Source organism: Schistocerca nitens, chromosome 5 (genome assembly GCF_023898315.1).
Source record: "Schistocerca nitens isolate TAMUIC-IGC-003100 chromosome 5, iqSchNite1.1, whole genome shotgun sequence".
NCBI classification, from domain to species: domain Eukaryota; kingdom Metazoa; phylum Arthropoda; class Insecta; order Orthoptera; family Acrididae; genus Schistocerca; species Schistocerca nitens.
Window position 1 is genome coordinate 537323011 of NC_064618.1, and position 27468 is coordinate 537350478.

The following is a 27468-nucleotide window of genomic DNA, read 5'->3' on the forward strand; positions in this document are numbered from 1 at the left end:
CTCGCGACATCTTGTCTATGATACACGACACTTTCCATTACGTTACTAGCTGACACATAGCTACAACAGCTACAGAGCTGAACAACAACTCCTCCAGAACTTCTGCATAGCACACCCCTGCGAGATAATGCAAATGGCCGGGTCTAGATTCTGAGAGAAACAGTTACAGCTTGTCTTTTAGATAGGGAGAGAAAGATTCCATTCTCTTCAGACTACACCAAGTGAAGAAGATATAACCGCAGTGTGGTCTGAAATTCACATTAAGGATGATATTCCTTCTCTGCCAAGTAGACGTTAGGTTGAACCACAATTAAGTCTGGAGTGGCGATATGTAGAAACTCTATCACCAGTAACCTTTCTTATACCAGTTATTTATTTCTAATGACGAAACAAACGCTATGTAGAGTCACAGGACACTTATTCCATCTTTTATCTGAGCTTCTGTATGTCGATAAAATTGGTTCTGAATTGAGAATGCGACTCAGACCGCCCTTAACGCGGAATTTGATCCCTTCGTGGCAATACAGCTCGGCTACAATTTGTTCAAAACTGCAGATTCCTCAGCATCCCCACATATTACATGTGAATGGGTTCGAATCCTAGCCCAGCACTAAAGATTTCATTATGTATTATCAAGCTCTAGCATGAGAACACCTATCTGCTGCTGGATAATAATTTTGATTTTTAATGTTCTTTCATTCGTTGTCAACACTAACGATATCTGACGTTTTTGACTCCCAGTGGGACACAGAACTATTTGCGAGATAACTATAAGTTCAAGATGTTATTCCGAGCTGCTGGTGGAGAAAAATTCGGTAGCTGACGTCTCTTTGTGTGTAGTCAACAACGATATGTGTGGGGCTCTATTCCCAGTGAGCACTGAACTCTTCGTCATATTATTTCTAGTTCAAACATGCCCACATGTCACTGCTGGTGCAACAAACCCATATTTAACGTTCGTTTTCTCTAGAATATAACAGCAATAGGCGCCGGGTTGGAGTCATGGAAACGAAATATTAATATTTCTTCTCGTCATTTCAGTTAAAACATCTAGCTACTGCCGAGAAAATTCGATATGTCACAGTTGGTTGTGCTTCGATATCAATCCGATTAGGTTTTGGGTTCGAATCCCTGTTCAACACAAAGCTTTACCTCACGGCATTTCAAGTAAGTTACTTGTGAAAAAGCAATATTTAACATCTCTCGTAGTTTGTTAGCAGGGACAAGAGATGCTGGGGAGGTATCCGCGTGCGTTAAAAATGTTTGTGTTATGTAATTTAAAGTTGATATTTGCCAATTGATACTGTCTAAAATCGAGGTATATCACTCTCTGTATGCCTAATCAGGAATAAATGTTAGTTTGCGTCAGTCACGAAATCTTTGCTTAGTCTGCCTGACCTGGGTTTGAATCCATATGCAGAACGAGACGGTTCGTCGTGTCATTTGAAGTTCATACATATTCTCAACTAGCTGCTCGGGGATAACTTAAATTTTTAACATAATTTTGTGTTAAATAATATGTACGGTATGTTACTTTGCAGAGGAAATCATGAATACGACGAACTTATCACGTGCATTACCTGACGTAATAATGAGCGTGGTAAATTTTCAGGTATGTCATTTATTGTAGTAAATGTGAGCTTACAAGCCTTAACGACACTCTTAACTGTGATAACGTGTTCCTTGATATTTGCAGTATCGTGGTATTACTTTACATCATGAGTTACTGCGATATAGAGCAGTGTTTTCTAGTGGTGACTTGTTGGAACCATTTTCAATAGTCAAACGACTGTACCAAGGAGCGATTAGAGGAACTGCTAGACAGCTGCGTTATGCCAGTTGCATGCGGATCTGGCGAAATGCAGTTCAGGTCGTTCGGATACTTTTGAGCATGACTGTACCTTCGTTCACATCCCAATTTACTAAACTGAAGGCATCGTGCCTCAGTTGATCGACCAGTCGTCCTATTCACTTGACCTTGCTTCTTTGGAGTTCCATCTGTTTCCTGACTAAAAGAAACATCGGAAGCCGCATCATTTCGACAACAATGAAAAAGCCAAATACACTCCTGGAAATGGAAAAAAGAACACATTGAGACCGATGTGTCAGACCCACCATACTTGCTCCGGACACTGCGAGAGGGCTGTACAAGCAATAATCACACGCACGGCACAGCGGACACACCAGGAACCGCGGTGTTGGCCGTCGAATGGCGCTAGCTGCGCAGCATTTGTGCACCGCCGCCGTCAGTGTCAGCCAGTTTGCCGTGGCATATGGGAGGCCGGGTGGACGTACCGCCGAATTGCTCAACACGTGGGGCGTGAGGTCTCCACAGTACATCGATGTTGTCGCCAGTGGTCGGCGGAAGGTGCACGTGCCCGTCGACCTGGGACCGGACCGCAGCGACGCACGGATGCACGCCAAGACCGTAGGATCCTACGCAGTGCCGTAGGGGACCGCACCGCCACTTCCCAGCAAATTAGGGACACTGTTGCTCCTGGGGTATCGGCGAGGACCATTCGCAACCGTCTCCATGAAGCTGGGCTACGGTCCCGCACACCGTTAGGCCGTCTTCCGCTCACGCCCCAACATCGTGCAGCCCGCCTCCAGTGGTGTCACGACAGGCGTGAATGGAGGGACGAATGGAGACGTGTTGTCTTCAGCGATGAGAGTCGCTTCTGCCTTGGTGCCAATGATGGTCGTATGCGTGTTTGGCGCCGTGCAGGTGAGCGCCACAATCAGGACTGCGTACGACCGAGGCACACAGGGCCAACACCCGGCATCATGGTGTGGGGAGCGATCTCCTACACTGGCCGTACACCACTGGTGATCGTCGAGGGGACACTGAATAGTGCACGGTACATCCAAACCGTCATCGAACCCATCGTTCTACCATTCCTAGACCGGCAAGGGAACTTGCTGTTCCAACAGGACAATGCACGTCCGCATGTATCCCGTGCCACCCAACGTGCTCTAGAAGGTGTAAGTCAACTACCCTGGCCAGCAAGATCTTCGGATCTGTCCCCCATTGAGCATGTTTGGGACTGGATGAAGCGTCGTCTTACGCGGTCTGCACGTCCAGCACGAACGCTGGTCCAACTGAGGCGCCAGGTGGAAATGGCATGGCAAGCCGTTCCACAGGACTACATCCAGCATCTCTACGATCGTCTCCATGGGAGAATAGCAGCCTGCATTGCTGCGAAAGGTTGATATACACTGTACTAGTGCCGACATTGTGCATGCTCTGTTGCCTGTGTCTATGTGCCTGTGGTTCTGTTAGTGTGATCATGTGATGTATCTGACCCCAGGAATGTGTCAATAAAGTTTCCCCTTCCTGGGACAATGAATTCACGGTGTTCTTATTTCAATTTCCAGGAGTGTATGCTGTCGATAATTGGTTTGGCAAACTAAATTTCATTTTGAATGGACTAGAAAAGCTGCAACAAAGATTAACATGAATATCAGCCTGGGAGGTGGGGCGGAGGGGGAATATATGGAATAAAAATTGAAAGTTGTCTGTCGCAGTAACAAACTCTCAGAGAAGCTACAAAGAAGTTTCTCTAGCGAGGATAAAATCTAGCCTGTTCCGAGCTTCCTGTCACCCGTTTCAAGGCGTAAATGCGTTTCTTTGGTTGAGTAATGTGTTAAGTCGATTTGTGGTCGGTTTCTGTTGACAAAGCTCAGATTTCGTGTTAGAAATGCTTTCTGAGTCCCTGTTTGCATCGTGTAGCGTGGCGCAGTGGTATTTGCAGCATTTCCGGATCATTGTCCTGCATTTATTCATATGCGAATGTAACGTTCGTTGAAATATTCAGTTTTCGAGGCAGGGTTCAAAACAGGGTTTACATAAGTTAATCCTAATAATAGTGACGCGTCTGCTCACGCAAGATTACTAAAATGTATGATAACTTTTGACTGAAATTGAAATTAATCACCCGAAACAAGACTTTGACGGGAGCAGACGGCCGTAATTTATGCATCTTTGTTAGTGGCCGACTTGACTTCTAGAAAAATGCTATAAAATTCAGAAATCCACCATCAGTTGTGCGGGACCAGTATCTGTTATTTATGGGCGAAAAGGAATCTTAGCTGGGAAACTGTGGGCAGATCATTTACGGATCCGTGCTTGCATTCAAGTTTCCAAAAACTTCGTGATGATCGGTAATTAATCTCAGGAAAGCTGTAGCAAACTGTAAAAAAATAAATGGCAGAATACTGATTGTATTAGGCCTGTGCGCCTCCACGCCACGATCCGTTAAGCTCATATTGGTCGTTGGCTGTACCAATAAAGCATTAAATTATTTCGTGTATCATATTTCTGTTAGGAAAATTGTTCAAATGAGAGCTCATGAGATTTAATTTACATTAATTTTATCGCAGATGCTTCTAAAGCTAATAAATGATACATCTGTTTGGTATACACTAAAGAAATGTTAATTAAAGATACGCAAGGAACGCCACTATACTGTGTCCAACCAGTGCAAAGGATAACAGACAAGAGAGAGAGATCCGAGTAGGAACGCTCATCAGTTACTTTCTGACAAAAAAAAAAGTACTACAATCGATGGCAATCAGTCAGATGCTGAGTGCCGATATATCCTTCAAATAATATTTATGAAACAGTAATTATATTTTACAAAATTAATTTACTGAAGTTATTTAGATTTGAAGTCATTAACAGTTAATAAATACAAAAGTGCCATCTATGTGCCTTCCGTGGTTTTTTCGACGTTTAATTTATATAAAATTACATGGGTCTGTCCATGTCATGCTTCAGTAGGACCGTCAAACTCACCACACACTTGTTGAGTAAACAGTTTTAGACTCTCTCTGACGTATATGGAATTCATTTTGTTTAAATTTTTCTCTTGCAGTGATCCGATGTAGCACGGATGTTTGTTTGTGTGCGTCAGTGCAACAGCGACCATGCTTTAGATGAAATGCTAATAACTAACTGAATCAAAGTTTAAGAAGTTCATTCGTAATCACGTGCCGTTGCTTAGAAATTTTATTATTTTGATGTCAGTATGAGCAATTTGCAATCTGAATCGAACTATCACATGTTACGTTACAAAACGTCCGCGTTCAGTACGGGCTCCAGTCTTACTTGTGTCATTACTACAATAAGTATACTATTTATTTGTCAAAAAAATGAGGTCAGTGGTATCCTTCCGCTATTTATTTGATTTTCAGACGAGAAAATAAGTTATTAGCTGAACATACAGCGAGAACTAGCGGTATACCACTTTATCTATGACATGATTACTATGTGACTTTGAATTCCAAGTTCCCAACTAGAAAAAAGATTAACAGATCGAGCCATGCAGGGTCACTACACGTAACGTGACTAAAAGACGGGTTACAAATACGTTCATGAAACCAGGTCATGTGCTAATCAGACGTTAGTACAATCCTAGAATTCATTCCGATCCTCTCTTATGCCCGCAATAATTACGCTGCGCAAAGGTAACTATACCCGTCGTACTCTTGTTCCATTCATTTAAAAAAGTCGCAGTCACAAATATCGTTTGTTGGTTCGAAAAGCTGTGTAACAAAGGGCATACGTTCACGGCATGTTTGAGGACCCTTAACTGCCTGTAGTCTGAATGTAACAAGATAGGCAGTACGTTACAAAGTGCACTGTCAGAGCGCTGACTATTCTTTCAGCACAAGACCAGAAATTTTTCAGGCACGTAAGCAATAGTAGACTCATTATTTACAGTTATTTCGTTCTTAATCATAATTTCACATGAAATATTCGAAGTACTTGAAGAAAAAAATATAAATACCAGGTAAGGAAGACCTTTTCTGGTCTTTCATTTCGACTGTCTTTTTTTTCATCGAGAGCAGAACGAAATATTCCGCTAGCGGATGAGCGTTACACACAAGAACTGTTCTCATCTACTCTATATAGAATGGGCAAATGATCCTTACAAAGCTAAACAGCGCTGAAATAACATATCCGTATTTGAATTTTTTTTTTGCCTCGCGCTGACTGCAGCTTCTTTGCCTCATTCTATTTGCCCTCCTAAAAACAAACGCCAGCGCTGCGTTATGCTAATTCTGCGCAATTAATAATCTGAAATGAACGCTTCATGTTTGGACAGACAGGCGGTACTTGCGAATTTGCAAGTTGCACTGTGTATTTCGCAAATGTTTGCTCGAATGTTGAGCCGTTCTGTTTATGGGCGCGGATAAAACCGTGAATTAAGTTGAATGCACAGCTCGCGGCCTTGTTTGCCGGGCCGTGCTTCGCGGCCAACAGGTGTGCGCTGTTTGCGCGCTCGCGAACTGCTAATGCGCCCCCCCCCCCCCCCCCCCGGGCCCCACACTCCTCCCCCTCTCTGCTCTGTCATATCATTGTCCCCCACGTCCTGCCAAACGGTTCTGCAAAATGCGTCGGAGCGTTCCATTCAGGCCATCAGTAACTGCGCATATACTTTTCCATCTCCATTGAATTTAGTTTCAGAGTCGCACCAGCAATTCTATCACCTCTCCATACCGTGGCTGATGCGTGTTTCAATTTTAAAACATTGTGACGCACTTATGTTTTCCATTCCCTTTTGTTACACTTAATTTCTGCCTTTGTGTGACGTATCAGCAACGCGCGACTAGTCCTATATAGAAACGGAAGATAAAATGTGCTGAACTTTTGAACGTGACTGAAAGTTAGCTCTTGTTAAGACAAATATTTAATTCTTAATGAACATGTGACTGAGACGGGAACTGTAATAAACTAATAACTGTTCCACATTCAGTAGCATCTCTAGCTAGTGTCCTTACAAATATGTGATAAGCTCGAAAACTGTTGAACTAATACAACCCACTGCCCTATGCCGGACAGTAAATGTTAAACAGAATCGTAAATTACATCTCCTACATCCCCAGGAAGTATAATAGCATCGCTAAACTTTTCAGTATACATAAATGATTCATATGGTGCAATGGACAATACAGACACAGTGGTTGCTGACATTGTTGATGGCTAAAGGAAAGTATCGTACCTGCATGGTTGTAAATAAATGCAGCACTCCGTCTTCAGGCCACAAGTGGCCCATCGGTACCATCCGACCGCCGTGTCATCCTCAGATGAGGATGCGGATAGGAGGGGCGTGTGGTCAGCACACCGCTCTCCCGGTCGTTATGATGGTTTTCTTTGACCGGAGCCGCTACTATTCGGTCGAGTAGCTCCTCAATTGGCATCACGAGGCTGAGTGCACCCCGAAAAATGGCAACACCACATGGCGGCTGGATGGTCACCCATCCAAGTGCCAGCCACGCCCGACAGCGCTTAACTTGGGTGATCTCACGGGAACCGGTGTATCCACTTTTTTTTTTTTTTTTAACTGCTGCAGGAGCAGGACGACGGGTAGGGCAGGGGTCGACACCCGAAGCCTGGCCATCCCGCCGCCACGCCCAAGCAACGTGTTCGAAGGATCAGGAAGAGGATGTAGTGGGTTTGTCGATGTTGTTTTATTTATTTATTTTTTTAATTTTTATAACTTTTTTTTTGCATTATAGATTTATTTTTGTTTCATTACAAAGAAAGATCCTACAACTGCCGTAGCCGAGCTTCCGAGTCGTCTTCTCGTCTGTTGGGAGGGGTTCCCCCCTATTCCGTCCGTAGAGGATCAGTATGCTCCAGGATTCTTCTTCATTTTCAGCGTCTCATACCGGGAACGCCCCAGTGAGCAGGAGGATCCGCAAATAATGAACCTAAATAATTTGCGAAACGAGTTCTGTACTTCGGGTGGCGGCTGAAAGCTGCATGTGTCGTCATCAATAGGGACCAAAAGTCGAGTGTGCCTTTGGGAGCACCGCAAAATATGTAGTAAACGGCCACGCCTTTTAGCCAGTTAACGGCGTTCTTTCTGGTTGATGGAAAGTATACGACGTCGGGGCGCAATACGTCATCAGGGGAGACAGACTCCGGCAATCGCCGCAAGAGTAATGCCAGCATGCGCTGCGTCAGTAGCCAGCACTCGCTGGTCGTGGCACACGTCAGACGGTGTGCATCCGAGTCAGCGACTGAGCATGTCGGACACAAGGGGTCGTCCGTCAGATGTATGGAATGTAACCTCTGACGAGTAGCAAACTTCCCATTCACAACCACGTACCACAATGAACGCACCGTCGTAGGTAGAAAAGGCGTGTGTACCGCTCGCCACACCGTGTTCCAGGCAACTTCAGGATATCTGTGGGTGACCGTATTTACAGGTTGCCGTTGTTGATAGAGGCGATAATAGTCTTTTGTGCTGGGCTTCCGTGTCGTCGGAAGTTCTGGCCGTAAGTAGCTGAAGTCAATAAAGAACTCTCTGATGTGGGTGAGTGCCGGTGAAATGTGTCCTACAGAAACCGGGGGATGCAGAGAGTGTGGTGCCACTTCCGCTATCAGGGTGCCCGTCAGAGTGGCGTGGGCAGAGGTCCACGTGCGACGCATAGTGTTGAGATAAAGCGAACGCGCACGGTTATATACGTGAATTAAACCGAAACCGCCCGCCCGCTGCGGCAATGTCAGGGTGGCGTATCGGACTTTAAAAACCAGACCGGTGCTTACGAAATGTCCATATGCAGCTTGAAATCTGTCGGCCATCGTAGCTGTCAAGGGAAGGATATGCGCAAAATAGTTCAGTTTTGAGACAAGATAGGTGTTGACATAACGTGTTCTGAGGAGCATATCCAAGCTACGCAGTTTGTTGTCCTGCAGCAGAGCACGTGTCTGGTGTAGGAGCCGGCGGTACGTAGCCGCCGCCGTGCGGCGTACATTGCTATAGAATTGCACTCCTAAACACTTGAGTACGGGCACCTTGTCAAAGGGCACCGCCGTTGTGTGGGAAATCCCCCCTCCGACATCCATGTATTTTGTCTTCTTCACGTTGATGACGCTCCCAGCGACCGCCCGTACTGGCGTAGCCACTGTAGCGCCATATGCATTTCATCCGCTGATCTGGCCAGGAACACCACGTCATCGGCGAATGCACCACAACAAAAGGTCACGTCCCGCAAGGAGATACCAGTTAATCGCTGCCGTAGACCATGTAAAGCTGGTTCAAGCGCTGCAGCAAATAATATGCCCGACAGGGGACACCCTTGTCGCACTGACCGTCCAACAACAATGTGACCAGACTGATAACCGTTGACCATCATGCGGGAGCGCGCTCCGTGGACCAGTCGAAGGACCACCTGTGCAGACTCCGGAGAGAGGCCCATGTGTTGCAAAACTGCGCGTAAGAAGCCGTGGTCTACGCGGTCGAATGCGTGGTCAAAATCTACGGCGACAAGGGCGCCTCGTATTTTGCAGGCCGCCGTCAAAGCAATTACGTCGCGGTATGCTCCTAACGCCGTATGAATGTTGCTGACACCACCGAAACATGTCTGATCGGTGTGGATGGCTTTCCCGATAGCGGTGTGGAGACGCGCGCGGAGGATACGGGCGAAGATCTTGTAGTCGTTGTTGAGGAGTGTGAGTGGGCGAAAATCTTGCCCCCTACAACCACCATTCGGTTTCGGAACTGGGATCAAGATGCCTTCTGTGAATTCTGTGGGGACAGTGAAATCATGGCGGATCAGGTCTTGAAACATTTGGAGCCACTTGTCACCCATAAGGTGGTAAAAAGTGCGGTAGAATTCCAGGGGTAAACCGTCCGGTCCAGGCGACTTGTTCGGTGCTCCACGTGCCAAGGCCGATGTCAGCTCGTCGGGTGTAATGGGCAACAGCAGACTATCATCGGGTGCCACGTCCCGAGGGGCGGGAAAATCGTGCAACAGCTCGTCATAATCACGTACATTTCGCGGATCTTCCGTGTACAAGGTCCCATAGTGTCTGGCGAACGTGTGCGCGATGTCCGTTTGTGTCACTGCGCGCCCGCCGTCCTCCGTGTTTACCGCCGTAATGAGCTGACGTTTGCGGTGGCGCCTCTCGCGCACAATGTGATACACTGACGCTGTTTCGTTGGGGATACAGTCTTGCACTCGCGCACGGATGCGGACACCGTCTAGCTGCTCTGTCCTGATGCGAAGTAGACGAGCTTTGATGCGTTGTACGGACATCTGACGTTCGGGAGACGGCGGTTGCGTCGCCAGCTCACGTAACGCTGTATAGTAAAATTCCGATGTTGCCCTTTGCCAGTTCGATCTGTCACGCCCGTAGGCCATCAAGGTCTTTCGGAGTGCAGGTTTGACACATTCCAGCCACCACAGCAACGTGGAAGCATACATAGGAAGGCGGCTGATACATCGACGCCACGTGTCAGTGACTGCTCGCCGACACGCTTCCTCGCGAAGGAGGGAGACGTTCAGCGTCCACGGGCCCCTGCTTCGTCTTGTGAGTTGTCGGGGCAAGGTGACAGTGCAGATGTACGCGAGATGGTCCGTGAAGGCCGTCGGCCAGAGTTCTGCATCACGGGTTGCTGTGCGGAGGGCACGCGAGACGTATATCCGGTCCAGACGACTGGCAGAATGGCTGGTAAAGTGCGTGTATCCACTCTGGGTCCCATGATGTAAGAGCCATGTGTCGTGGAGCGCGAGGTCACGTATCAACGCTTGTAGAGCCGGGCATGGGACATAATGCGGTATCTGGTCCTCGGGCCGCAGAACACTGTTAAAATCGCCGCCCACTATGTAATGGTCCATATTGCCTAGCAAAAGTGGGGCTACCTCCTCCGAATAGAAGACATGCCTGTCACCACAGTGCGAATTACCGGAGGGAGCGTAGACGTTAATGAGGCGGACTGTGCCAAGTGTGAGTGCGATGCCTCGCCCGTTCGGCAAGTACGTCGCGTCCGTCGCGTCTATGCCATCTCGGAGAAGGATGCCCGTTCCTCCTGCGCCATCAGCTACGGGTAGGCTGTACGTGGTGTAGCCATATAGGTCTAAACACAGCTCGGGACGGACCTCCTGGAGAAGGGCAATGTCCAAGTCTGCCGCTCTGATCATGTCGTGTAACATGCGGGTCTTGACAGTGGAGTGGACACCATTTACATTGACTGTTCCCACACGGTATGACTGAGACATATCAAGTGGCGGAGGCAGTGTGCCGGTGTAAGCCCACAGTGATCTCACACACCACACAGCCATCCATCTGCATGCTGTGCATTACTGTGCCGTAGGAGTCCCCGACTGGCAGAGCCCTCCGGGCTCAATGTCAGCCATGGGCTCTGGTGGAGATATCGATGTTTGCTGTGCATCGTCTGCGTCCATATCGTCTGCCCAATCACCAAGAGACGATTGTGATGTCATTGGGGGCTGGTCGCTTTCACAGGAGCCCACATTTTGGGAGTCGACGCAGTGCGCCTCGTTTTCTGGGCCACCAGATGTAGGAGAGTGTTCCATGTCTTCAGGCACCTTCTGGTGAATGATGCCACTGGAGTCCGTTGCAATTGTGGGCAAGTCAACGAAGTCGATGTCTGCCGCCGGCTTCATATCCCTGTCCTGTTCTTCAGCTGACAATCGCCTCTTCTTGTGTCGCTTGGGTGATTTTTGCTTTCGGGTCCGAGATTCGACATCCACTGGAGGGCGGGGCTCGACACAGTCTCGGTCGCGAGGAACCCCTGTGTCTGATCCCGACAGTGACGGTGACTGGGTGCCCACGACGCTGCGGTGGGCAGAGGCTGTAGGAACCTCTGCACCGTTGGGCTGCGGCGTCGTCGACGGCGCTGACTCTCCAACGGAGCTGGCAGCGGCTTGAGGAGGTAGCAGGTTTTGATCATCCATCACATCATGTCGTGCCGCCTCCACATATGTTAGCGGGAGAGAGGTCATAGTTGATCGTTGCGGAAGTTCATTGCGGGGCACCTGAACGAGGCGGCGCTGCAGACACTCAGTTCTAACATGGCCCTCCTGGCCGCAGCCCGAGCAGGTCCTCGGTTGTCCATCATATATAACAATTGCGCGGCAGCCACCAACGAAAACATATGATGGAACGTGCTTCTTAAGTTCTATGCGCACTTGTCGTACCCCGTTAAGGACAGGGTACGTTTCGAATGTGTTCCATTTCTCCTCTGTGTGGCTCAGAACTGCGCCGTATGGCCGCAGCGCATCAACGACTAGGTTGGCAGGAACTTCGAACGGTAGTTCAAAGATGCGCACGGTACGCACCCCCAGACCAGCATGGTCAACTCCTACCACACTCACGTTACCGTCTGCGTGACAGAAGCGAAAGCCGTTTGCAGATCGTTGGAGTAATCTGTCGCAGGCCGCGTCGTCAATCAGTTTGAGGTACACTGTGCTGGTTACAATTGACAGATGAATTCCAATCAGTTCTTGTGGTTCGATGTGCATGATGTCTCGTAGAAACCGTTCAATTTCATGGGCCTTCGGTCTCGTGTACGATGCGTTGAACGTTAGTTTGAGTGTAGCTTTTCGATATGAGAACGCCATGTCGGGTCGGTACAGGTACTGTACGGCAATACAACGACGCGACCGCGCGCTAGCGGGTAAACAACACCTGCGGAGCACTGCCCGGCGCGCCGAGCCCGTCCGCACGGTAACACGGCTGAAAGCCGACTGCGATGGTCACCCATCCAAGTGCCAGCCACGCCCGACAGCGCTTAACTTGGGTGATCTCACGGGAACCGGTGTATCCACTGAGGCAACGCCGTTGCCGTAAATAAATTCACAACGACTTGAAATTAATTTCAAACTGGGTAATGAATTCTTTTGATCTGCTCCGTCATTCCTGACTGGTAAGGAGTTCATGCTATGAGCAATACTCCACTAGAGGACGGGCAAGCGTAGTATAGTACATTTGTTACATCTCTAAATGTTCTGCCAATAAACCTCTTCCAAGCAACATTCTCTGTATGATAGTTCCAACTTAAGCTGTTTAGTTGAATCGACAAGCTTCACATTTGCGTGACTTATCATGAAACTGAAACTTAACGTTAGTTTTCCTATTACTCATTTGAAGAACCTCACATGTTTTATTATTCAGGATCAGTGGCCACTTTTCGCACCATTTAGATATCTTTCCTGAATCAGTCCGTAGTTCGTTTTTACCAACTGATGACTCAAATAGATGGTAGTCGACAGCATCATTTGCAAACAATGTAAGAATGCTGTTGAGATTGTCTCCCAGATAGGGTTAAATGCAAGATAGCGCCCAAGACGAAAAGAAATAGCAGATAGTCCGTTAGGTAGCATAGAAATTCTCCATGAAAACAGATGGTCAATGATATGTGAAACATATAATCTTTGCCGGCCGGAGTGGCCGTGCAGTTCTAGGTGCTACAGTCTGGAGCCGAGCGACCGCTACGGTAGCAGGTTCGAATCCTGCCTCGGACATGGATGTGTGTGATGTCCTTAGGTTAGTTAGGTTTAATTAGTTCTAAGTTCTAGGCGACTGATGACATTAGAAGTTAAGTCGCATAGTGGTCAGAGCCATTTGAACCATCTGTATAATCTTTTTAACAAAAACAGTTTTTGTTTTGTAAGTACTTAGTACTTAGTTCCGTTACTATCCAAATGGTTATATTTGTGGGAAAACGGTGTTTGAACTCACTTAATATTGTTACTCCCTGATCGCTTTATCATTCACACGAAAACAAAACGTTATTTAAATCACCTTCTGTTGTTGAATCGTACGAACAAGTTGGAGATTCACTAACGCATGCTGTAGAGATGAATGGGGAAGTTCTTATCACGGAAATCCATCTTTACCATTGAGGTTAGGCACGATCTGTTGCATTTCCAATAAAAGAAAAGCACGGTTTCCTGATTTCAAATTACACTAAATGGTTCAAATGGCTCTGAGCACTATGGGACTTAACAGCTATGGTCATCAGTCCCCTAGAACTTAGAACTACTTAAACCTAACTAACCTAAGGACATCACACAACACCCAGCCATCACGAGGCAGAGAAAATCCCTGACCCCGCCGGGAATCGAACCCGGGAACCCGGGCGTGGGAAGCGAGAACGCTACCGCACGACCACGAGATGCGGGCTCAAATTAAACTACCGGTGTCTCTCTGCCGACGTGTTTCTAACCACTCTTTTCACTCTTTTTTCCGTTCCAGTTTTAACCTTTGGAGATGTGGTTGGATGCATCGAAATAGGAGGTATATAGCTGCAAGATTTGCGATGCGCCCTTTGCGAGGGTTGCTGGTGACATGGAATGGAGAAAAAGTTCACCGTAGTTCCTAAATTTTGTAGCTCAGTTACGTTCTGAATCGTAAGCGTTGTTGTCCCTCCATAATGTTAGGCGTTACGAGCTGAAAAACACAATATTAACGAGCTAGATTTGATACAGATCTCTTTCAGTCCAAGCGACGTGAAGAACTTGAGAGTTTGCATGATTGCTACTGACTCCGCGGTTAAAACTGTCATAGGCTGAGGAAGGAGTATAACTGTTATCTCATAGACAAAAGACTAGTTCGCTTGACTATTGCTTGAAGCTCCGAGACGTCTTGTAATAGTAAGCATGAGCATTTTCGGCAATGAACTGTCGTTTTACATATTTATTAAAGGAACTGTATAGTACTGACCTGTACGGTGCGGTTACTTCTGTTCTGCTCTGCATCTACTTCGAAGTGACTTTTTGAGTGTATGGTAATTCGTTATGATCGTAATTACAGGTTCCGTAAATTTATAGAAATTGTGAGACCGAGAGTTTAATTAATAAAGATGTCATACTCTCCCCTCCCTTTCCGACTCTCAGCCATAATTATTGCAATGCTATAAAACTTAATACTTCAGTGTCTTTGTTATATTTGTAGTACTGAAGTTACTTCCTTTCACTCATTATTTTGATGAGGATATTTATTTCGTCATATTGGCTCATTATTCTTTCCGACTTGCTGTCTGTAACACTGCGATATTGTCCTGGAGTGAACCGCACACCAGCCTTTGTTAGTCATTTGTTGACACTGCTAAAGCGATTAACCTCCTTCTGAGACTAACCATTGGTCTAACTTGTTATTCTGGAAAGTCATACAAACTCTTAATTTCATATGACTGGATGGCCTAAACATTCCAGTACGTCAAGAGAAGCGGAAAGATGAATTGAACGAAAACGCCTATTATATTGTGCGGGAAGGCACACTCATCGGTTTGCAAGTAGAAACCTATACCCATAAATCCACAGCTAGGCCGTTGGAGAGCGTCGAAGTCTGATATGGGCGTTCGACATTACTCTGATAAACACTGAGCACGATATAGCGCCGTCTACATTGCAAACGGGCTTCGAACTGTGTTCCTCTTGCGTCAATGCAGAGCCTACATCGGTGGTGTTGAGCCACACGCAGATGAGCCAATACGTGTGGTGTCTTTGAAGTATTTCAGTCGGTCCGTGGACTCAAGCTATAAGGTCCTCCGCTGACATTATAGGTGTGCCGTTGACCATACTCTTCATATTACCCCGCAGAAAAGTAATCGAGAGGTGTCAGATCTGGCGAATATGCTGGCCGTGGAACTCATCCACGTTTACCAGTCCATAGATTGGGATAAACGACATTGAGGTAACTCCGAACATCAAGTACACTGGAGCTCCGTCGTATTGCAGCCACATGTCTGTCCGAGTATTTAGTGGCACTACGTCCAAAACACATCTAATAAATGTCAGGTAGATCGGTCCTGATTGTTTGGCAGCAGGTGTTTTCCAATGATATGACGACCAATTATCCCGGCCCAGATGTTAATACTGACTCTCAGTTAGTAATTTTGAACCACCTGCGCACGCGGATCTTTGTCAGCCCAAAAATGCCCGTTGTGAAGTTTTACTACATCGTTTCTAGTAAAAGTGCATTCATCCGTGGATAGCACGAAGTTCGAGAATTGTGGCTGGAGTATGCATTGTTGTGATTGGGATTACGCAAACTGTACCCGTTCTGAGTAGTCCTCCTCCTGTAATTCCTGGACTTTCTGCAGATGGTACTGATGGAGCCGATGTTCGTGGACAACACGCCACACGGCACTTTTACACGTTTGCAGCGCCTGTGACAAATGCCCTGTGCTCGTGGCTGGTTCCTCTTCGAACATTGTCAGCACGTCCTCCTCCAACTGTAGTGTTCGAGCCGAGGCGGCATCTACCAGAGAAAAAACTGTAAACTGGGGATGGTATTCGCAAGAACCAAACATAAAGTGCCACTACTTTACAATGGACACATCTCAGACAGAAAATACATACGTGCAACTTTCCGATTTCTCTGAGGTTTCTCTCGAGGGCCGCGAACGTGAAATAATGTGGGGTACGTCTGTTTGGAAAACGTTCCGCATATAATCTTGCAGTAGCTCTCCCATTGCAATCCGCTTAGCAGGAACCACGTCGATCATTTGCGCAGCTGTGTAGTGGTATTGAGAACAATGTTTCTGCACTGACAGACCTCGCTCAAGAAAATCATTACCTCTCTTTTAAACGAATTTAAGCCAAAGACAGGCGTTTCAAAGAGTTGTTTCAAATTTTTTTATAGACTGCCACCCGACGTTGCTACTCTTAGACCCATTGTTAAGCAGCTACAACAACGCAGGCTGCCATAGCCAGGTTCGTCTTTCCCCAGCAAGTGAAATTACTGCGTGGCGGCGTTAATTTACTAACATACTATCACGACTAGCCTTTTCGCCACGGTTTTGTGCATGTATCCATTTGTCACGTATGTTGAACACACCTCCTCCCTCTGTCTGTTCACCTCATCCTCTCACATCCATCAGTCTCCTCCACCCCCTCCTCCTTTCTTTGTGCATTTTCTCCACCCCCTCCATACCCCGTATTTCCCTCATTCCTCTCATTGTATACTCCTCCCTGACTCTCTTTCCATCTCTGGCTCCTCCTCTTCCTTTTCCACCTGCCCACAAACCCTCTACACCTGCCTCATGCATCTCCTCCTCCACCCCTCTCTCTGTCCATTTCCTCTTCCCACTTGTCCAATTCCTACATCTGTCCATCTCAACCCATCTCTAACCATGCTCATCAGCATATGTAGTCCCTACAGCTAAATAAAGCAGGCTGATACTCCCAGACACATCTATTATGCAGGGGAGGCTACACATCAGGGGCTTGAAAATCATTTATTCGCCTCTGATGTACAGGCGGCCATGTAAATCAGGTCGATAAAGCAGGTCAATACGACTTCAGCACAGTCTACAAATTGGGGCCCAGAAAACAGTTTCTTGACCCTAAAATGTGGACTCCCCCCTCAAAGCAGGTTGATTTGGCAGCCTGACACTGTTCCCACACAACATTACCTGTCATGCTGGCAGGCTATACACCAGGGACTGGGAAAAACCCATTTTTGCCTGTATCTCCATTCCCACTGGGGCTTGGAGTTTATAAATCCCATGGTGCTGATGCTCATGAGGCCTGCTCTGTCAATGGCAATTTCGACTGAAATCGATCCAGGGATTTAGGAGTAGATCCTGCAGATACACACTTACGCCCATAGACTCTGCTTTATATATAGTTATATAACAGATTAATACAAGGATATTTATAGCTTCACACTGTCTCTTGGAAGCATTTTTTCATGTCACCCTAGCATTATCACTTACAGGAAATAAAAAAGTGCATGGATGGCAGATGGCACATGTAAGAGGGCCTTCATGGTGAACACAGCAATGTGTTCTACTTTTTTTGTTAAAAACAAGGAGATGCATGTATTGATTAGGAATTCCTCTGGATTTCATTGGTAAGCCGTTGATAATTGTTACAAACTCAATGCAGTCATCACAAGGCGCTATCTGCAGCTTACTTCCTCGATTGTTCAAAACCACAGACACCGGTGCTTATACAGGGTGTTACAAAAAGGTACTGCCAAACTGTCAGGAAACATTCCTCACACAAAAATAAAGAAAAGTTGTTATGTGAACATGTGTCCGGAAACGCTTAATTTCCATGTTAGAGCTCATTTTAGTTTCGTTCCACCTACGCTCAATGGAGCACGTTATCATGATTTCATACGGGATACTCTACCTGTGCTGCTAGAACATGTGCCTTTACAAGTACGACACAACATGTGGTACATGCACGATGGAGCTCCTGCACATTTCAGTCGAAGGGTTCGTACGCTTCTCAACAACAGATTCGGTGACCGATGCATTGGTAGAGGCAGACCAATTCCATGGCCTCCACGCTCTCCTGACCTCAACCCTCTTGACTTTCATTTATGGGGACATTTGAAAGCTCTTGTCTACGCAACCCCGGTTCCAAATGTAGAGACTCTTCGTGCTCGTATTGTGGACGGCTGTGATACAATATGCCATTCTCCAGGGCTGCATCAGCGCATCAGGGATTCCATGCGACGGAGGGTGGATGCATGCATCCTCGCTAACGGAGGACATTTTGAACATTTCCTGTAACAAAGTGTTTGAAGTCACGATGGTACGTTCTGTTGCTGTGTGTTTCCATTCCATGATTAATGTGATTTAAAGAAAAGTAATAAAATGAGCTCTAACATGGAAAGCAAGCGTTTCCGGACACATGTCAACATAACATACTTCCTTTCTTTGTGTGTGAGGAATGTTTCCTGAAAGTTTGGCAGAACCTTTTTGTAACACCCTGTATGTGTCCTTTATGTTGAAAGATACAAGTAGACGACTCGAAACGTTTAGTCGATTGAAGATGTAGAAGAGCGACATTACACACCAGAAGTAACAAAGGGTTTTACTAGCGGTTAATTTTTTAGATTTATTCTGGTATGGAAAGTGTCTTTAAATTGGAGACAAGAGTATCACTAACAAGGGAACCTCCCCATCGCACCCCCCTCAGATTTAGTTATAAATTGACACAGTGGATAGGCCTTGAAAAACTGAACACAGATCAATCGAGAAAACAGGAAGAAGTTGTGTGGAACTATGAAAAAAATAGCAAAATATACAAACTGAGTGGTCCATGTGCATGATAAGCAACATCAAGGAGAACGTAAGCTGATCAGCGCCGTGGTCCCGTGGTTAGAGTGAGCACCTGCGGGAGGAGAGGTCCTTGGTTCGAGTCCACCCTCGAGTGAAAATTTTACTTTCTTTATTTTCGCAAAGTTACGATCTGACCGTTCATTCATTGACGTCTCTGTTCACTGTAATAAGTTTAGTGTCTGTGTTTTGCGACCGCACCGCAAAACCGTGCGATTAGTAGACGAAAGGACGTGCCTCTCCAATAGGAACCGAAAACATTTGATCGCAAGTTCATAGGTCAACCGATTCCTCCACAGGAAAACACGTCTGATATATTCTATACGACACTGGTGACGGCATGTGCGTCACATGACAGGAATATGTTGTCGACCCACCAAACTTGCACACTTGGCGAATGAGTAAAATGATTCTTCTACCTTGCCCGATTTAGATTTTCTTGTGGATGTGATAATCACTCCCAAAAAAGTGATGAAAACATAAGAGTTTGTCACATAAACCGCAACAAATGAATGCAACAGTTTCACAGTCGCACAGTTTTCCCTGTGCTCTATCAAAACATATGTTTTTAACGTTTTCAAATGTTTCCGTGTGTAGACCGTCAAATCCTGCATATGTCCTAGCAAATCTGAACATGTCCTGGAATTTTGGAGAGCGAAGTTGATTATGTGTGAGTGCCTGAACTTTGATAATGGTCTGAAAATAAAAATTAAACTTTTCACTCGAGAGAAGATTTGAACCAAGGACCTCTCACTCCGCAGCTGCTCACGCTAACCACGGGACCACGGCGCTCGTAAGCCGACACTCTCCTTGATGTTGCCTAGGTTGCGCATGGACTACTCAGTTTGTATATTTTGCTTATTTTTTCCATAGTTCCACACAACTTCTTCCTGTTTTCTCGATTGGTATGTGTTCAGTTTTTCAAGGCCTATCCCTGTGCCAACTTATAACTAAATCTGAGGGGGGGTGCAATGGGGAGGTTCCCTTGTAAGAATAGGAAACACAACGGATAAAAAGAGGAACGAAGAGTGGGGCTTAACCTCCGGTCGACATCGAGATCATTGAGGACGAAAGATACAAACGAAACTGGCGCACGCGGAGCGTGGGCACACACAGAGGGCAGCACGCAGACACACAGAGAGCAGTACGCAGACGCACGCACTGAGACAGGCGTCGGACGCGACGCACGTGCCGGATGCGGCCCACTTGTTTACGGCGACAATTGCCCGCGCTGTCTCCGCGGCTGCCCGCTGATCACAAAGGGCTACCCCGGGGGGAGGAGAGCACCCGCCAGAAAGAAACGCGAGCAGGAAGCGCGCGGCCCTTGTCACAACACTCCGCGCCTTCTCAACATCCGCTCTCCGCCGGCCGCAAAGTGCGCTGCTCCTCTGTTTCCAACACTTACACAAGCACAATGACGGAAACACGTGTCGCCCATAGGCGCGATCGTTTAAAGACACATCAGTTTCCTGCGGGCTGAGCTTCCGACTGAGAGAGTGGCCATTAAGAACATGTGAGACCTTAACTATTCCCGGCGAATTGAATGTTCGAACAACTTACGGGTTTGCTGTCGGGTGACGTCAACCACCGCCGATATTTCGACAGGAGCACACCCTGCCATTCTCAAGGCACAAATGCAAGGAGGGAGAAATGTGCAAGGAAATTTAATACCTCGGTTCGCAGAGGAGAAACCAGGAAGATACCATACACAGAACAAGTGTCAACACAAAGATGACCAACACCAGATATATCGATACTGACTAATCAACAGGTAGGGTAGCACTAATTCTGTCCCTCTGTTTTTTGATGAGAGACAGAGGCGGATTCCAAGCAGCATTTAAACAAAATCCATCATCTCTGTTAATAAGGTTGCTTGATAGTTTGATTTCAACAGCTTCCTTAATAACACTATCCCAATAGCTGGACGTGCAAGCCAGAATCTCCGTGTTGTTGTATTCCATAGGATGACCGGTGTCAAGACAGTGTTCTGCAATATCGGATTTATTCGGCTGTTGTAAGCGTGTGTGACGCTTATGTTCAATACACCGGTCTTCCACAGTCCAGAGCCTTTCGTCAGAATGGTTTTAGTGAGAGGCAGATCAAACGGGCGTTGCGCTATCAGCCTTCTGTGCAACGGGTGAGTGACGATAGCAACGAAGTTGTACCTAAGTCTACGGCCTTTTTGCCTTACGTAGGAAGCATTTCCAACAGGACTGGCCGTATTTTGCGGAAATATGATGTGAAATATGTTTTTCGACCACCTTCTAAGATTAAGGCCCTGTTGGCGTCCGTAAAAGATGATCTTGGTTTGCGTGAGGCTGGGGTCTATCGTATTCCTTGGCATGTCATATATTGGTCAGACAGTCAGGACTGTCGAAGACCAGAGTATTGAACATAAGCGTCACACACGCTTACAACAGCCGAGCAAATCCTCTATTGCAGAACACTGCCTTGACACCGGTCATCCTATGGAATACAACACGGAGATTCTGGCTTGCACGTCCAGCTATTGGGATAGTGTTATTAAGGAAGCTGTTGAAATCAAACTATCAAGCAACCTTATTAACAGATATGATGTATTTTGTTTAAATGCTGCTTGGAATCCGACTCTGTCTCTCATCAAAAAACAGGGACAGAATTAGTGCTACCTCACCCGTTGATTAGTCACTATCGACATTTCTGGTGTTGGTCATCTTTGTTTGTGTTCACACTCGTTCTGAGTGTGGTATCTTCCTGGTTTCTCCTCTGTGAACCGAGGTATTAAATTTCCTTGTACATTTCTTCCTCCTTGCATTTGTGCCTTGAGAATGGCAGGGTGTGCTCCTGTCGAAATATCGGCGGTGGTTGACGACGTCACCCGGCAGCAAACCCTTAAGTTGTTCGACCATTAAGAACATGTTTGGTTAGTAAGCTGACATACTCTCGTCCACATATTTTTGTGTTGTAAATCGTAATATACCCTCCTCTACAAACCCTAAAATTATTTATCTATCCATTTGCCGCAGTTATTTCCGGGAAAAGGCGCAAGAAAAAGAAAGAAAGAAAGAATACACTTCACTAACTGTACTAAATCACGAAATTGTTCAGATCAATAGAATATTAGCTTGAAAACTAATTTTTATTGGAGCCATATCTTTCGATAAAATATTCTCAGTGTTTCTGAAGCATCAAATTAGAGTAATTATTGATGTTTCCGACGACTATCTCTATCATCGTCAGGAACAGCCGGCTGTCGAGATTGCTAATATTATTGGAAGCTGAGAATAGTGTTTAACTTACTATCGCCCACGAAGTCATTACAGACGACGACTTTGCTAGCGCAGTGTTCCTACTAACCAGCTTTTATTGTGATATAATGGAGAAGTGGCACAACATCTGTTATGCAAATGTCACTCTCTTTGTTGGAGCGACGAATGTAGCACTACCTCTATGTAAACAAATTGGCTTCAATGAACCATGAACATTGTACTATAAAGCAGAGCATTTTAAATGTATAACAAAAAGAAAAAGTGCTGTACGTACACAGAGAAAAAGATCATTACGGTTTCAGAAAAAAGTGGATGATTCATTAAAAAAAACGAGTTTCACAAACTGAGCAAGTCGTCAACCTCTGGCCCTTATTCAAGCAGTTATTTGGCTTGGCATTGGTTCACAGAGTTGTTGGATGTTCTTACGAGGAACGACATACTGAATTCTGTCTGACTGATGTGTTAGATCGTCAAAATCCCGAGTTGGTTGGAGGACACTGTCCATAAAGCTCCAAATGTTTTCATTTGGGGACAGATCCGGCGAAGTTGCTGGCTCAAATGGTTCAAAATGGTTCAAATGGCTCTGAACACTATGGGACTTAACATCTGAGATCATCAGTCCCTTAGAACTTAGAACTACTTAAACCTAACTAACCTAAGGAAATCGCACACATCCATGCCCGAGGCAGTATTCGAATCTGCGACCGTAGCGGTGGCGCGGTTCCAGACTGAAGCGCCTAGAACCGCTCGGCCACACCGGCCGGCAAAGTTGCTGGCCAAGGCAGTGTTTGGCAAGCGCGAAGACAAGCTCTAGAAACTCTAGCAGAGTGCGGGCGAGCATTATCATGCTGAAAGGTAAGCCCAGGATGGCGTGCTATGAAAGACAACATAATGGGCCGCATGGTATCGTCGACGCACTGCTGTGTTACAAGAGTGTCGCTGAAGGCAACCAAAAGGGTCTTTCTATGGAAAGAATTTGATCCAAGGCCATCTCTCCTGGTTGGTGGGTCGTATGGTGGGCGCCTCGAAATACGTCATCGCTGGTAACCGGGGTTCATTTCGAAGCGGAACTCTTCACTGAATACAATTCTACTAAAGTCAATTTGATTATAAGCCGAAGCGCTTCCTCAGTATTGTACACAATTACAGTAATGCCACAACAATAAAGCAAAAACAATTTCAAATATATCACGACTAAAACTGGAAAGGTTACAACTTGAAAACAAAAATAACACACCAAATGTGAAAAGAAGACACAAATACAGTGTAAGTTATTTTGTGTCCCATAAAATTAAAAGGAAATATAAATAGAGAACAATACATGCCTAATATACATTAAGATTATATTTATGTGGGAAAGACTTATTAAACAACTCAAAATGACAATTGCCATTGAAGGGGACACATGTTGGTTGCATGTCCAGCGATATAGAGGCGTTTGTAGCTTATTTCTGTCAAACACGTCATTGGAATACCACTTCATCATATGCCATTGTGTTGGGTATCAACGATGCTTCACGTTTTTCTATTAGTCAGATGTCGAACTGCAAAACAAAATAGAGGGGCGGGGAGAGAATTTCGAAAAAAATGAGTTTCTCGACAAATCTCGGTGCAATGTTGTAAAGTATATTAAAAACGACAGAACTTTTATTTAAAGCTTTTTTTCTTTTTTTTTTTGCATCTGTTACCATTTCAGATGTATTCATTCAGAAGAATTAAACTCAATTTCTTTGGTGTGGGTATGTATAAAAAAATATGTGTCTCCTATTTTGCTCTACACTACAACGTATTCAAGTCCGATCAAAATCGGAGTGTATCCCTTGAGTATGTTTACTTGTATCTGTCGTCAAGAACACTCTGGAGACAGGAATGAACTGATATGTCCACCGACAGCGTCGTAAAAAGTATCCAGGTCGCAACGACTGAACAAGTTTGTTCTTCACAGATCAATAGCATATCTACTCCGTCGTGGACTGAAAGAATGTACAAAACAAGTCACTTCTTAAAACAGAACAATAATACCTCTCGTGATTGAAGGCCAGTTAGATTGTTGTTGAGTTTTAATGCACTACACACACTTCATAAAAGTAAAGGTCCTGGTGGGAGCGAAATTGTCTGTCTGGCGTGTAACCGCCTTAAAGTTATACAGGAATAAACTTACAAATCTACAAATCTGCCACGACGACAGAGACTCCATCTCCTTTGACGAGGATGCCACGAACATTCGAAGTTCACAGATGGCAGCACCTGGGGTCGCGAAGTCAGACGAGAACGGCAGCAACGGTGCAGAGATGGCTCTGGAGAGAGAATTCTGATTGTTGGCATTCTTACGGAATCGGCGCCTGGCCCAAGAAACTCTCTCTGGGCGAACTGGTCTGGTCTAGACCAAGCACTGCCCTTAATATCACTCGGTGCTAGGATAGAGCTGGGTCTATCTTCGATCGCACGTCTTATGGAAGAGGACTGGTCTGTGCGGCCCGCAGTCATTGGTGGCGTGTTACCTCATGGTGGATGGTCAGAGCACAGCCATCTGTATTTCAGAAAATAGTCCTATGTTTGTTAGGTATCTTCGAAGCACTGATGTGATGTTGAGGTGTTAAGCCTCAGTACAGCATGAAATACTTTAAGTTGGAGCGCCGCCGTAGCTTGAAAGGTACCAATGTATGAGCGCTGCATGCTTCTGAGAAGTACTCGAGGTATTTTAATTTCCAAAAAGGGTGATAACTAAAGTGCCAATCATTTATGACGGCGGCCGAGTTTAGGTTCGTTCTGGGCATTTGACGTCACAAAACACAGTCAGCCAATGAACAGAGAACGACGTTGCCAGAGCTCGATTGCAGTGCAGAGCACGGATGAGTGCCTTCAGTTTTAGAAACCTTCAGTCATAAATAAAGTAATTGAATAAAAGCAGTGTCTTGATAGCAGACTTTCTTTTATAGAAAGTTTGGAAAAAGCATTCTTTATACCAATTGCTTCATATTCTATTAATTAATTAAACCAAACAAGCAATAAGCCTCCTAATTCAGGCGATAGCAAGAAAAGGTGTTTGTATCATTCTCACAAGCCGCTTTTTCGCAATAAGAACAGCGGTAATTGTTTATTTCCTATTGTATTTCGACGAAACGTGAATAATTAATTGTCGTACCAACAGTGTTTGTCGGTATTTTGCGTGATATATTAAGGTCCTCCGGGATGTAGATTGAGTCACAAGCTGCGTTAGCGTAATGGTGAAAGTGTATGGCTGTTAAGTGAAAGGTTCTGAGTTCAAGCCTTGTTTGGTGTTTAATATTTTCTTTATTTAAAAACAATATCGAAGTCTCTTACTTCATGAATTTTATTCGTTTGAATTTAATTTTGTGAAATTTCTAGTGACAACTAAAATCGACTATACAGAAAGTATACGCTATGGACTTTTATCTCTACAAACTCTTCAAAATTTCGTGCCATGGTTTACTACATCTAATGCTCCACAATAACAGCGTTGAACTTCGAAACAATACTAAGTCATTTATGGGGGGAAGGTATCAGTCAAGAAGATGTGTAAAACTCAAATTTTTGGGCCAAATAGTTTTTTTTGTGAAATAGAATAATAAAGTGTGTCAAAGCAGTCAGAATACCATGTGTCTGCACAGGCGAGCAGTGCAATGATGACAAAATCGCGCACATCGCGAAATGCGGGGAGCACGTCTCTGTAGCAGCGAAAGGGTTAATGCGGCCGTGGTGGCTTTACTTCATGAACTGCGCGCTCGCCCCTAAACGTAAGTTTGCGAACTATACTATACTATGGCGCTGCTTCTCTTGGCGCGTACAACTGGCAACGCAGCAATCACCCGCGTCTGGGCGGGCATGCGCGAACCGCCAAGATAAATGAATTGAACTATAGAGGTTGATAACTAAAGGTCTACACAGATAGCAAAATCTGTAGATACCTGCAGAAACATTTGCTAAGAGGGTAAACTATGTGCAGATGCAGATATCTGGGAGCGCTTATTTGGACGTGTAATTACTTTGTGCTTAAAAATTGGAGAAGGGCATTTTAAATATACTCTTAAAGAAAGTAAAAAAAAAAAAAAGAAAGAGACACACGACGAAGAAATTATCCGAATGTGGTGTAAATCAGTAGGTTTTATGTATATGTGCAGACACACACATTTTTACAGTTTCAGAAAAATTTGGTGATTTATTCAGGAGAAAGACCTTCCCAAACTGAGCTGCTCAATAACGCCTCGGTCTAGAGCTGGCCCTTACGCAAGCAGTTATTTGGCTTGGCTTGGCATTGGACTGATAGATTATTTAGATGTCTTCCTGAGGGATATCGTGCCGAATTCTGTCCAATTGGTGCGTTAGATTGTCCAAATCCCGAAGTGGTTGAAGGGCCCTGCCCATAATACTCCAAACGTTTTCAATTGGGGAAAGATCAGTCATCCTTCCTAGCCGAGGTAGTGTTCGGTAACCATAAAGAAAACTAGTAGAAACTCTCGCTGTATGCAGGCAGACATTATCTTGCTGAAATGTAAGCCGTAGGTGGCTTGCTATGAAGGACAACAAAGTGGGGTGTTCAAATGGTTCAAATGGCTCTGAGCACTATGGGACTTAACACCTGAGGCCATCAGTCCTCTAGGACTTAGAACTACTTAAACCTAACTAACCTAAGGACATCACACACGTCCATGCCCGAAGCAGGATACGAGCCTGCGACCGTAGCGGTCGTGCGGTTCCAGACTGAAGCGCCTAGAACCGCTCGGCCACACCAGCCGGCCAAAGTGGGGTGTAGAGTATCGTTGACGTACACCTGTGCTGTAAGGGTGCCGCGGAAGACAACCGAAGGGGTCATTCTGTGGAAAGAAATTGTACCGCAATACATCAGTCCAGGTTGCTGGGTTGTATGGAAGGCCACACTGAGGTTGGTATCAGGCCACTGTCAAGGGTGTCTCCAGACACTGATCACTGGGTTCAATTCGAAGCGGGACTCTTCAGTGAAGACGATTCTACTCCAGTCCATGAGATTCTAAGAATTGGTCTCTGCGGTCAGCAGCCAAATTTCTTAGTTGCGATCAATGACCGCGACTGCATGAAACAGTGCGTGTTAATGCATGAAGTGTCGCTTGTTGACATGACAACATAAAATTAAACTGTGTAACTAACATTTAACAATGTGCAACATGTGATATCTTGCACAACGAGTTCAGTCAACATCCCCATGTAGTGGAAATGTTCCACATCAGGCTTCACAAAATTTGTTACAATAAATGCTACTGAACCTATTAACAGAATCTTCTGTCGGTTCTTGGTAGAACAACATTATAATAAATGAAAAGCACCAGTTTGCTTTTGTTCTACAATATTACTTTTATTGTTAACCGGTTTTCGGTTTACAAGGCCAT